At 40.7% G+C, this 11,770-nt stretch overlaps 1 protein-coding gene across 1 annotated transcript in view; it reads right to left on the bottom strand.

The window, feature by feature from the left end:
* Positions 1-7,531, bottom strand: part of spmip4 (sperm microtubule inner protein 4) — a 67,344-nt gene extending 59,813 nt beyond the window's left edge. Inside the window, exons 1-4 of the mRNA XM_088084177.1 lie at positions 6,745-7,531; positions 4,797-4,860; positions 4,415-4,701; positions 3,529-3,689 (exon numbers count right to left, since the gene is read on the bottom strand). The gene's annotated coding sequence lies outside the window, so the exon portion shown is untranslated. The remainder of the gene's footprint in view (positions 1-3,528; positions 3,690-4,414; positions 4,702-4,796; positions 4,861-6,744) is intronic.
* Between the last annotated feature and the right edge of the window lie 4,239 nt (positions 7,532-11,770).

The following is an 11,770-nucleotide window of genomic DNA, read 5'->3' as shown; positions in this document are numbered from 1 at the left end:
TGGACTTGCTCCTGTCTGAGAGGGCTACGAGGTAGACAGGCTGCATTGGTCCCTCGCTGAGCAAAATGCCAGCTGCACTGACAAGCCACCTTTTCTACCTGTCTTTCACTTGCTTTTCATTTCTATGAGCCATTTGTATGACACATGTCTCTGTGTGTCTGCACATGTGTGTGTGCTAAACACATGTGCTCCCACAGTGAGCAGCACCATGCTTATGCAGAGGTGATGACCACTAACCAGAGCAACGGCAGGCTGACATATCTGCACAGCTAATTACATTAACTTGGTCTCTGTGCAGTGGTTGTGATATTCATTATAAATTCAGAGCAGACAATAGGCTTGTGTTGCATGGAACAGAGAGGTGACAGCACCTCAGACCTGCTCTGAGCAGCAGGACAGTTCAGACAGTAGAAAAGCCCACTGACTCAAATTGGGGTTGTGGGATGTCTTTTCTGAAGCAGTGTGGGTGCATATGTGTGGTCATGCATGTCCATATATGCTAATGCAGTATTCATATATGCCTTCTTTTCAGTGCTTAACTGCGTAGGGCAGCATTACCTTGCAGTTTCAAACACTGAGTATGTCAGTGCTGCACATGTTTGCTTTAGCTAGATATTCAATAAAAGGTTATGCCTCAAATACATAGAGAAAGCACACCTTAAGTACATGGGTGTATTACCAAATGGGCCTACCAAGCCCAGGCCCAAGGGGTCAGGGGGCCCCTAAACCAGAGCCTTTGCATAAGGTTGCTGTTATCAGCTTTAATGTAAAAAAGGACTTAGTCATTATGTCATAAACAGAGCCCTTAAAGTCAGAAAAAAGAAATCTGTAGTAGTTTAATTATTCACTTTAAAGATGTTAATAGAAAGAAACTGCCATAATACATTTTCAGACAGTTTTACTATCACTTCACGTTATCTATAGGACTTTGGATGCACTGAGTGCTCTATTTAGGCCCTTCAATTCTGTGGGAAGAAATTCACCATTATAAATATGCTGGTTCTCCTTCACTTAAAAAAGACAAATATACATATTTAATTTGAAGAACACCTACTGTTAGGGGAAAAAAATACTTGGAACAAGCCTTCAAGTCACTTATTCCAGTGTACAAAAATTAAGCCAGAGTCTCCATGGTATCAAGTTCCCGCCCACACATCATTCTGACCAGTCGTGAGGAGTGCCACTGAATGTGAGCACACGGGTTGGCACATACAGCTGTCAGTTATGATGTAAATCCCCTTTAACGGCATTAAATAACTAATACAAAACTATACTTATCAGAAACTGATAACCTCAGGGTGATGAGAACAATAAGTATGTTCTCATCCCAACTTTGCCACTTTGTCAGTGGACTTCCAGGTCTACATATTACAAGTTAGGTATCCTTCTGCAGCTGTTATTTACAGTCTAGGATGCCGCTACTGCGGTAAACAAATGCATATGGTGAGATGCTGCTGCAAATGTTTATATTTAGGCAACAACAGCACATGGCAACACATGCCATAATGTCAACAAACATATACTGTATGCTGAGATGTTTTTGCTTCACTTTTGGGGACTTTATGTCATCCATTCTTACATAGAATCTATAATTGGTACAAATGGATGCCGTAGGTTGTCTAGTTTTAGAAATTATCACTACAATCACACTAGCTTAAAAGATAAAATTGTGCTACACCCTCTTAAATACAGTAATGCCTTGCAGTAAATGAATTAGGGTGACCATGTCCCCCCTTGGGAGAACTACTGATGTTATCTTTGGGAGACTTGTTCCCTCAGTATTTCTGAAAACGTTCTAAATATGCATCAAAACAACTCTGCAACTGCTAACATAAAAGAGGCTATTAATCGTTCTAAAGATGCACAATATGTCACATAACTAGCAGGAAGTGGTATTGTTGAAGTGGTATTTTGAGCAGCTTTAAAGATGATGTCCGTGTCTGTTGTCTCTGCTAAGTAACTTAGCAAGTTTCCTCACACGGTTCAGAACATGTAAACAGGTCTCTGTAGCAGTAAAGCTTTGATTGTTTCTTATCGTCTCATGGATTGAAACGTTTACATTCCTAGTTTTAGTCTGACCTGTCCAGGAGTATTGACTCCTCTTTTAATGGTGTGTGACTCTGCTCCACTGGTTGTTAACCTTGAGCCACTCTAGCCTAGCCTGTCAGTGCAGCTCTGCTGCCATGACAACACTGACACATTTAAACCCACCAGATCGATTGGCTAACAGCTCCCTGCTCCATGTTGCGTGACCCCGAAGAGGTCAAATGGAGTGAAAACACATGGAGCGAATAAAATGTCTATGTTTTCATCTTCTTCTTTTTTTTTTTCTTTTTTTCTTTAGCCAGACATAACTGCGATTATTCAGAAAGGTACAAGATAAAATCACATTTTCATTAGTTCCACAAGTGCTTCAGCTCAGTTTAATCTAATTACCATGCTTATTGTTTGACACATAAACCAGTAGAAGATAAGATAAAGGAAAATGGCTCCTCAGGGAGGTGCCCATCTGCCTCTGACCAAGTCAGCATGTCTTTCTGCAGCGACAGCTCAAATAAACCCCACCTCATGTCTATGATCTCACGCTTGACTTACTATTCCCTCTGTTGTGTAATTAAAACAGAATCACAAAAAGCAAATAAAAAAACCCATCTTGTGTTTTGTATAGAACAAAATTGTCAAACTGGAATGCGACAATATGAAATCCCAATCAAGGTTCATTTACTGAGCGGACCGCACAGAGCCAAAAACAAATGGAAGTATTGAGGCAGATATGCACCAGTGGAGGCAAATTACAGATAAATCAGAGGCTGCTCATGCATTTTAAGTGCCACATTATACAGAATCCATTAGTAGCAATAGGAGTTCAGCACCACTTGAGATATTAAATCTCTTTGCCTGCAACTCAGTGAAACCCGGATGAGTCAATATCAGAGAGGCCCAGCTGCACTGCCAATAGATAGGGGATGAGACCTCAAGCAATGATGCCAGAGTTTTGCACCAACAACAGTCATATGTTAATGGCACAGGCTGGTAATACTGAGCTTGTTATAAAGCAAGACAATCGCATTCACGAGGGGGCAAGAGAAGGAGCAAGGTAAATGATCTGGATGTCTGGGGTTAATTGAATTGTTAATAACATATGCCGCAGCTCTGAACATTTTTCAAGGTCTCCCACATTTCATGCCAATACTGAGCACTGATTTATAGCGGGTCACAAAAATTCCACAACCTGACAGCAAAAAGAGGATTTTCAGACATTACATCTGTCCTTGTAGCTTTGTGTCTTTGTGTGTGTGTGTGTGTGTGTGTGTGTGTGTGTGTGTGTGTGTGTGTGTGTGTGTGTGTTCAAAAGCTATATTCTAACACCTGCCTCAGTCTGGTGGAAAAATTCTTCTTCTCAAGGCTGAAACATTTTTCTCTATCACTCAGTTGTCACAAATGGAAATGAGCTGACTTAAGAGCTATCCATCATTCATCAAATCCAACACCCCCGGTACCTTTCTTTTGGTTCTGCATGGTACATACCTGCTATTTCTTCTCCAAATGCTGTCGCCTGTTGGTGCACGGATGTAGCAATTACTGGAGACGGGCGTGATCACTGTACCAAGGCGAGCAACAGCTCCTCGTCTCCTGGAATCAGGGCTGATCAGCGTGAAACCAAGCTCCTCTGCCTTGAAAACACAGGCCTGAGGGGAAAAACAGAAATTGAGATTACTGCTTTATAATTTCCTGAAATAATATGGTGAGTAAAATCAGACATGTTTCCTCTGGAGCGTACAAACAGATGGAGAAGGAAGGGCATTGTATTAAGATAATAAAGGGATACTCAACTTGCTTTGCTTGGGGGCCACTTTTGCAAAAAAACAGGATGCCAGGGGCCAATTGCAGCAGCATACATGTTTCTGAGATTTCAGGATTTTACTATGATTTTAGGGCATTTCTGGGATTTTGGGACATTTCTTGGATTTTAGGACATTTCTTGGATTTTGGGACATTTCTAGGACTTTAGGACATTTCTCGAAATTTAGGCTGTTTCTCGGATTTTAGGATGTTTCTCAAATTTGAGGATGTTTCTAGGATTTTAAGGCAATTTTTAGGATTTCAGGGAGGTTTGTAGGATTTTAGGGATGTTTGTAGGATTTCAGGACATATCATGGATTTTTGGACATTAGGAGCTTAGCTAGGACCTCTGTCAGTTGCGGGCAATCCTTTTATGCTTTTTTCTATGCACTCTATGGCACCTTATGTATACAAAAGTACAAAAACAATTCCCAGTGTGAATCACATTATTTTTTATTGTGAATTAGAAAATGGTTGGGGGAGCACCCAGCTCCCTATCAAGGGCCAGATTGGCCTGCTGTAAGTCGAGTATCACTGCCTTAGTGTCTATGATGCCTTTGCTCATACTTACATGAATGTGTGTCTTGGCACAGGGGAACAGCCCCTCTGTGTGTCACAAGATCATGGGTGGATAACAAGCCCTCCAGACTAACGTCTTGTTAGAGATGAGGAGCTGGGAGAGGGGGAGCTCTTTGGTCAGACCCGGCCCAGTGAATGCAGAGACGCCCGTTGGTGGCAGCGAGAGGACGACAGAGGGTGGAGGAACTAGGGGAGAAAAAATGGAGGGGTAGAGGGCACCGTCTCTTGAGGCCTCTGTGCTTCGCTGCCAGTGTGTGTAAATCAGCAGGCAGCTCACGGCTGCAATGAGGTAGAAAATAAAAAAAACATAAAAATGTCCAAGTGAAATAAGAGGCAAGGAGAAATCTTTTATGATGAGTCTAAATTCTCCTTACTCTGCAGTAGATCCACTGGCCGGCTCAGCTTGTCTTCTCCAGACGCCGTCCATCATCCCAGTGTCTGCATAAAGCCACAAATTACTCAAATTACCCCACCTGCTATTCATGTAATACATATGTAATGAGTGTCCTAAATTCACATGATTATCATTCATGGTATGTTAATAGGGCCCATGTCAAATTCATTAATATGCACATGAAACAGTGTGGACAGCCAAACCAGATTGTCTGAAGTTCTGCAGATGTGGTTTAATACACATGAAGTTCTGGACAGAGGTGTATCAACATGTTTAAACTGACAGTACTGAACAGTTTTCATCAGTTGAGCACTGAAGTTCATTTTTAAACTTTCTAAACAGTATTTAGTACAGTATATGTAACCAAAACAATTTAAACGCAAGGGTCTGCTTACCAGCTTTTGGAGCTTTCAAACTGTTCCTTACGATATTTTTCAACAAATAGGTTTAGGTGCCTTTAAGTTCTCACCCTTTAGCCATTAACATGAGGTAGACACGTTTTCTTTTATAGTGTCTATAAAAAGAATTCAGATCCCGTGAAAGTTTCCATATTTCATTGTTTAACATCCAGACATGGCAGATTTTTTATGCTTTTTTGACACCGAAAAGTACTTAATGTCAAAGTAAAAACAGATCTCTAAGGTGATCTAAATTAATTATCATTATGCAAAATACATGGTTCTCAACCAGAAGTCTAGGAAGCCCCAGGGGTCCCAAGAAAAATCTGAAATCTGAATCTGAAATTGTGTATTGTCACTGTTTCATTCACTATAGAAGTGAGCCCAATGCAAGTGTCCAAATGAGAGACATAAGCATGAGTGTAGATTGGAAAAAAAGATGGAGAAACTATGCACAGTTAAATCAGGAAGTACCATAACATTTCCATAATTGACTAATGTAGGAAAGGCACCAAGTTATTGCATAAAAATTCACCAGAATGCAGGAAATGAAATGTTTGATGCTCATTCTGGTATTTTGGTGTTTATTATATCAGTCAACCAATATCTTTTCCGAGGTAGAACCCTGAAGCAAATTTTATCAAATGAGGGGGTCTGTGACCTAATGTGTTTCAATTTAGGGGTCCTTGACCTGAAATGTTTGAGAAACATGAGCTTAAGAATTCATCCTCTTCAACAGGACATATCCAGTTTATCACTGGTGCAGTCAATTTGTTTTAGAATTTGCATAATTAGTTAACTGATTCAGTGACACTACAGGGGGGCAAAGACAAAGAATGTAAATGAATCAGATGAAAAACATAACTTTTACAGTAAAAGTTTCTAACAATGCTACAAATGTTGGTAAAATGTGTTATCTGGGTGGCAGCAGATAACAATTTCCAGCCATAAGATTAACTATCAACACTAACAGTAAGTTTTTAAAGAAACATTAAAATGACCAGCAGGCAGAGGAGGCCCTAACATCACTGAAAGAGCAAGCAAAACTGAAAAATGATTTGAAGGGGGTGAAGGGAACTGCACTGACACCAAAGGAGCAGCGTAAAGTTGAAATGTATAGAATGTAATACTGTAAACAGATGTTTGCCACCCACCACATAATCACATAAATTCCGCACCCCACCCTTTCCTCAAACACTACATATTTTTATGTTTATCTGTTTTCACACTGTATACTTAGTTATGCTCTTCATTTCACAGCACTGTTTAGCGCTATTTTCTCCACATTCCTCGTTCTTATGATTTTGTTTTACTACATTATTTACATTTGTATCCATATTGTCATGTATCCATAAAAACTGTTAGACTGCTCATAATGCTGACTGCCTGCCAAGAAAGGCCCATACTGAGAGATCATTGCACCCTGCTGTGGCTGAGTGAAGCAGCACAGGCAGGGAGGACCCAAATGCAGGTCACATTCAGAAAAGGTGGATTCAGAAAACACACTTTAATTGAAGAAAATAGGCTTACACGCAGATGAGATGGATATCAGATGGTCAGGTAGGAACTGTCAGTAGGAAAACCCAAAAATGCTGGTAACCCACATGGCAATGTGAGCAGATACTCCGACAACAAGCTTGAGACAATGGCAGGAGGTTGATGAGGTAACTGGGAACATTTGTGTGAGTGGGGAGGGAAGCCCAGGTAATAGAAAATGGAAAACAGGTGAAGATATGGGCCTGGAGGAAAGTACGGGGCCAACTGGTGGTCGGATAGAAAATTGCAGGTCTGAGAAATCCAAGAGACAAATTTGATCAGAGAGAATAAGCAGGAGCTGAAGATAGGGGCAGAGGAGAGCAGAGGAGCAGACCATGACACACCCTTTTTTCTGCTCTTTGTCCATGCTATGCACTTTGCTGTACTATGTGTTAGCTTCTTGGGCTGGGTAATTAAGTTTCTGCATACCCTGTATGTGGAAATGACATGTAACCTTTGACCTTTAAATAAGTGCTGATTTGGACAAACGTTTAAATATTTTCTAATCTTGTGCAGTAGCAGAAATACTGAATTCCTCAATTCAGTTGCCACCAGAAAGTGAGTGAGATTTTATTTCCCCATGTTTTGTATGTTAATTTAAGTATTAAGATAAAAAAAAATGCCATTTTTATCTCCCTGCATGATTTTCTGGATGCTTTTTGGTCTAAAACTGTCAGATTTAAGAATTTGGAGGCTTTAAAACTCAGTATGTGTAATTTGTGTCTAATTGCAGCAAATAAACTTTTGTTACCTTGGTGTTATTACTCGTAATCCGCATGATGTATGTTACTGTCCACCCCATGAGCCTGTTCACTTTGCACTGACAAGCAGCTCGTGGTTTACACTTTGCACTAAATTAGCTCGGGTTAGCTTGGCAGGACCAGTGTTTGGACACATACCAAAGCTGACATTAAGTGGGAGTGATGGTAGCAATCTGCAATCCAGTGTCTCAGTTAACTCAGCAAGCTCCTGTAACTCAGCACTTATACCTTTACTTCCTGTCAGAGGGGTGTCTTACGCAAAAGATGCTATATTAAGAGCCGACATTGGGACCCTGACCTCAATGTGGGGTCAAAACCATTGAACTCTGTAGGGGGTAAAAGAGAAGGAGTGATCAGTTTGCGGAGGATTGGCAGGCAGTCAGCTGCAGTGAGAGGTACAGTGAGGAGAGGGCTGTAATTACAGTTAGAGCATCTCTGACCTCCCCTGATTACAAACTATCCTCCCAGACCATCCAGAATCATTACTCACCTCACTAACTAGTAGAGTAAATCAGTGATGGAGCGCTGACCTGATATTAGAGTCACAGGTGGAGAGTAAACAGGGCCAGAGAACGGAGGCTGAAGCCTTGTAAATAATCTGTGCGGGGATAGAGCTGGAGCGAGGCGTGGGAGATGTTTATAGCAGGCGGACAAACACCTGTCACTTTGATAAACCTGATTTATATTGAATGACATGTTTGCACATAGCTCTACCTGGCCTGTGACAGCCTGGACCGCCACATCCCGAGACATGAGACCTGTTGGTAAAAGTGATGCATACAGCAAGTGAGAGAGATGACAAGCTGCAACAACAACAGCTTCATCACTGTATGGTATCATTATGGTGTTAAAGGTAACATCCTCTTCGAGGACTATGTTAGCGTTTTTGAGGCCCGAAACTTGAGTAGGAGTTTGTCTCCTGAGATATGAAGGTCTTTCCTCGACATCGCTGTCTGCAGCTTGCAAAAAGCAATTAACAAGAAGGAAAAACAGACAGTGACAACATGGGAGAAAGGTAGGTGTGGCGCTTGTAATAAATGACCTGTCTAGACTCATATTTACTGGCCTGCCACTAACCCCAGCTCGTAATATTGCACATTATATATAGAAAAATCACTGAAAGGAATGAAAATCTAAGCCTCAAATTCCAGAAATATGAATTTTAAGAGCAGCCTGTCATTAGCTTTCACTTTAAATACGCCATGTCTTCTTCTAACAATGTCATAAGCCAGCTGAGGAAACCTTAATTTGTCAGCTGCCATGAGTTATGTTAACAGAAACTGACCTCAATTAAGAGTGACTTGCATTTAAAAAGTGTCTATTTCAGATTTTAAGATTTAGGCCGGCAGAGGGGAGAGGCTTTAATGGAATGCTGACAGAGGGCCAGTTGGAGAGGTAATACATTTCCTGCAAAATGCCAGGGGATACCACATAAATAAGGCAGTGTTATTCCTGACAGAAACTCTCTATGAAGCTGCAGTGTGATCTATGGCTGAATGACCCGGTTAAAGAGCAGCAGAAACAGCTGACAGCTTGATCAAGATTACCTCTCTAAAGTGGTATAGATCAAGTCTTAAGTCTTCCCGCCAACCCCAGGGGTGATGGTATGAAATGGTGATGGTACATGATGATATTCAGCTGGGATGAGCAGCTTTCATTGTGAGCATGGGGGTCATCAACACTATCCTGAGTTCAGACAACAAGGTCCAGTGTGTAGGATTTAGGGGGATAGATTGGCAGAAATTGAAAATAATATAAGTATGTTTTCTTCAGTGTATAATCACCTGAAAATAATAATTGTTGTGTTTCGTTTCTTTATAATGAGCCGTTTATATCTACATAGGGAACAGGTCCTCGTCTTCAGAGATTGTCATGTTGCACCCCCAGGTTTCTGCAGCATCCCAGAACATACAATGGACAAACCTAACACTGGCTCTAGATTGGGCCAGTCTCGTTTTTTAACATCAGCCATCATAGTTTGCAGTCCTTATTCAACATCACCTATTTTTTTAAACTTGAAACTGCTTTTTGTGTTTTTACTGATATAAATCCCTGGGTCCATTTGTTTTGGAGAAGAATAATTTGGAGAGGATAATTCAGGTCCTCCTAAATCTCCTAAACCTCTGGACAGGAATAAGGTGAGCACACATTGAGTTACCAGAGAAAATGAGTGAGCGCTCATTAGCAAGTGCTTGGCTAGCAGCCCATTTTCAACGTGCCAAACAGTGTAGGAGAAACACTGTTACATGTACCTGCTTTATTCAGTGTTTTTACTAGTACAAATCATTGGAATCCAACTGTTTTGGAGGAAGAGACCTCTGCAGATAGTTTGGCTTCCAGTATAAACCTCCTGAGTGTCTGGATTTTAAGTCATGTGTGAAAAAAGGTGAGCACAGATGAGCCGGTGCTAGGCTAGTGGCTGTACTCCAACATGCTAAACAGCTTCGCAGAAACATTGATTTGTTCTCTGATTTGCTTGTTTTGGAAAGTAATAGACCTCTGTGGATACTTCAGCTCCCAGTAAAAACCACCTGATAAATGAACACTGAAGAAATCCCAACTGCAAAATTTCAGCTGTTTGTTCCTCACCGCTAGATGCCACAAAATCCCCCTAAATCTTACACATTGTTCCTTTAACAGAAGATGAGCAGCAAAGCGTTTCTTACTGAAAGTATAAATGCATGTTATCATTTTTAGGCTGTGTAATAATTAACATATGTGAGCTCTAAATTGTCAGAACAAAATGACTATGTATGTATCCTGTGCTGAAGGGAAATTTGTTTTATATTTCCATCATCTTTCTCAGCAAATCTAATTTTATTTATTATTACTCAGCAGCTCAATCTATATGTATTTGGCTGGTAAAAGTGTATCTTTATGGTTGCAAGTATTAATTAGTGATATTCTGGTATCATTAGTGTAATTTAGTGCTCACAAGATTAATGACACAGTGGCATTTATCTATGAAACATTATATCTTGATGTTAAATTGCAATAAAAGAACCTGTATATTCTGCAGATATGGCTGTCCAAATCTAACGGAGGGGGATGGGGGGTGTAGTTGACATCCATTAAGGAAATCCTTTATTGGCACATAAAAATGAGAGGCAATATTTAGCCTTACTTGCCTTTGGCAACCTAACCCATAGCCTGCCATTAAAAGGATGACTAAATACAGAGCTATATCTAAAGTGAAGAAATATTTGTGTTTAACATCAGCACCACAACATTTTTTTTAAGTGTTACATAATCCGCCTAAATGATGGAAATATACACACTCAGCCACAGTCAATAGTATTATTTGGTGATCCCCGTTCACTGAATATCACATCGTTTCACTACATCCCTTCCCTCCCCTAAAACAAAGCATTCCCCCTCTATATCCAATGTAGTATATTCAATAACTAATTATGGTAATTCATTACATCTCCAATTAGTAGAGAGGCTTTATCGCTGCACTACACCGTAAAGAGCAGGATTTATGTTGGCTTTGAATGTCACCCAGAGGACAGAGGACTAGCTCATCACTCAACAGGAACAAAACAGAGAGACAGGAGCAAGGAAAAAATAGAGGGAAGAAGGAGAGAAAGATACAGTGAGTTATTGGTTAATGAATGCATTTTGCTTCCCATTTTCTCTCAACCTTCAAAAAACCTTGACAAGGCCCTTTTTGTCCGCAGCATGCCAAAAAGAAGCAGATTACCCTGACAGATAAAACTGCTGTATAACTTTGGCATTTCAGTGAGTGAGGCTGTAAAAAGATATGTACAGTATGTATGTAACCTCGGAGGAATATACCCAGCTAACGCCACCTCGCCTGCTGTCAAACAGCCCCTCAGAGGGTGATAAGCATCCCTGCTATCTGTGTGGGTGGCTGTCTTATTAGTGCACCTCAGCCGTTTCACTCAGGCACGCAGCACAGCCAACCATCTGCCACGCTGTGATCCTCTGCCCAGCACAGTCTCTCAGGTGCCATAAAAACAGCCCAGTGTCCCTTTGAGGCTTGGAACAAAAGTGCTGACCAGATGAATAAACTCAGTTTTTAAAACAGAAAAATAATTTTTCATTTATCCAGGGGGTTGTGTACATATATTTGGTGTGCACACAGGATTTGATATTGATAATGGCCTGATGTTAACTGCACAGCATTACAGAAGGCAAGAAATTAGATTCAGTGAGTTGAAATATTATATATAGATGCACTTATCCACAGGCAATACTCCAACAGACCACCATCACACCAGTTTTTATATTGATTT

This window comes from Plectropomus leopardus, chromosome 11, assembly GCF_026936395.1.
Source record: "Plectropomus leopardus strain MGB_pleo_1.0 chromosome 11, ASM2693639v1, whole genome shotgun sequence".
In the NCBI taxonomy this organism is placed as follows: Eukaryota; Metazoa; Chordata; class Actinopteri; order Perciformes; family Serranidae; genus Plectropomus; species Plectropomus leopardus.
The sequence above is the reverse complement of the archived record's forward strand: the minus strand, read 5'-3'. Positions and strand labels throughout refer to the sequence as shown.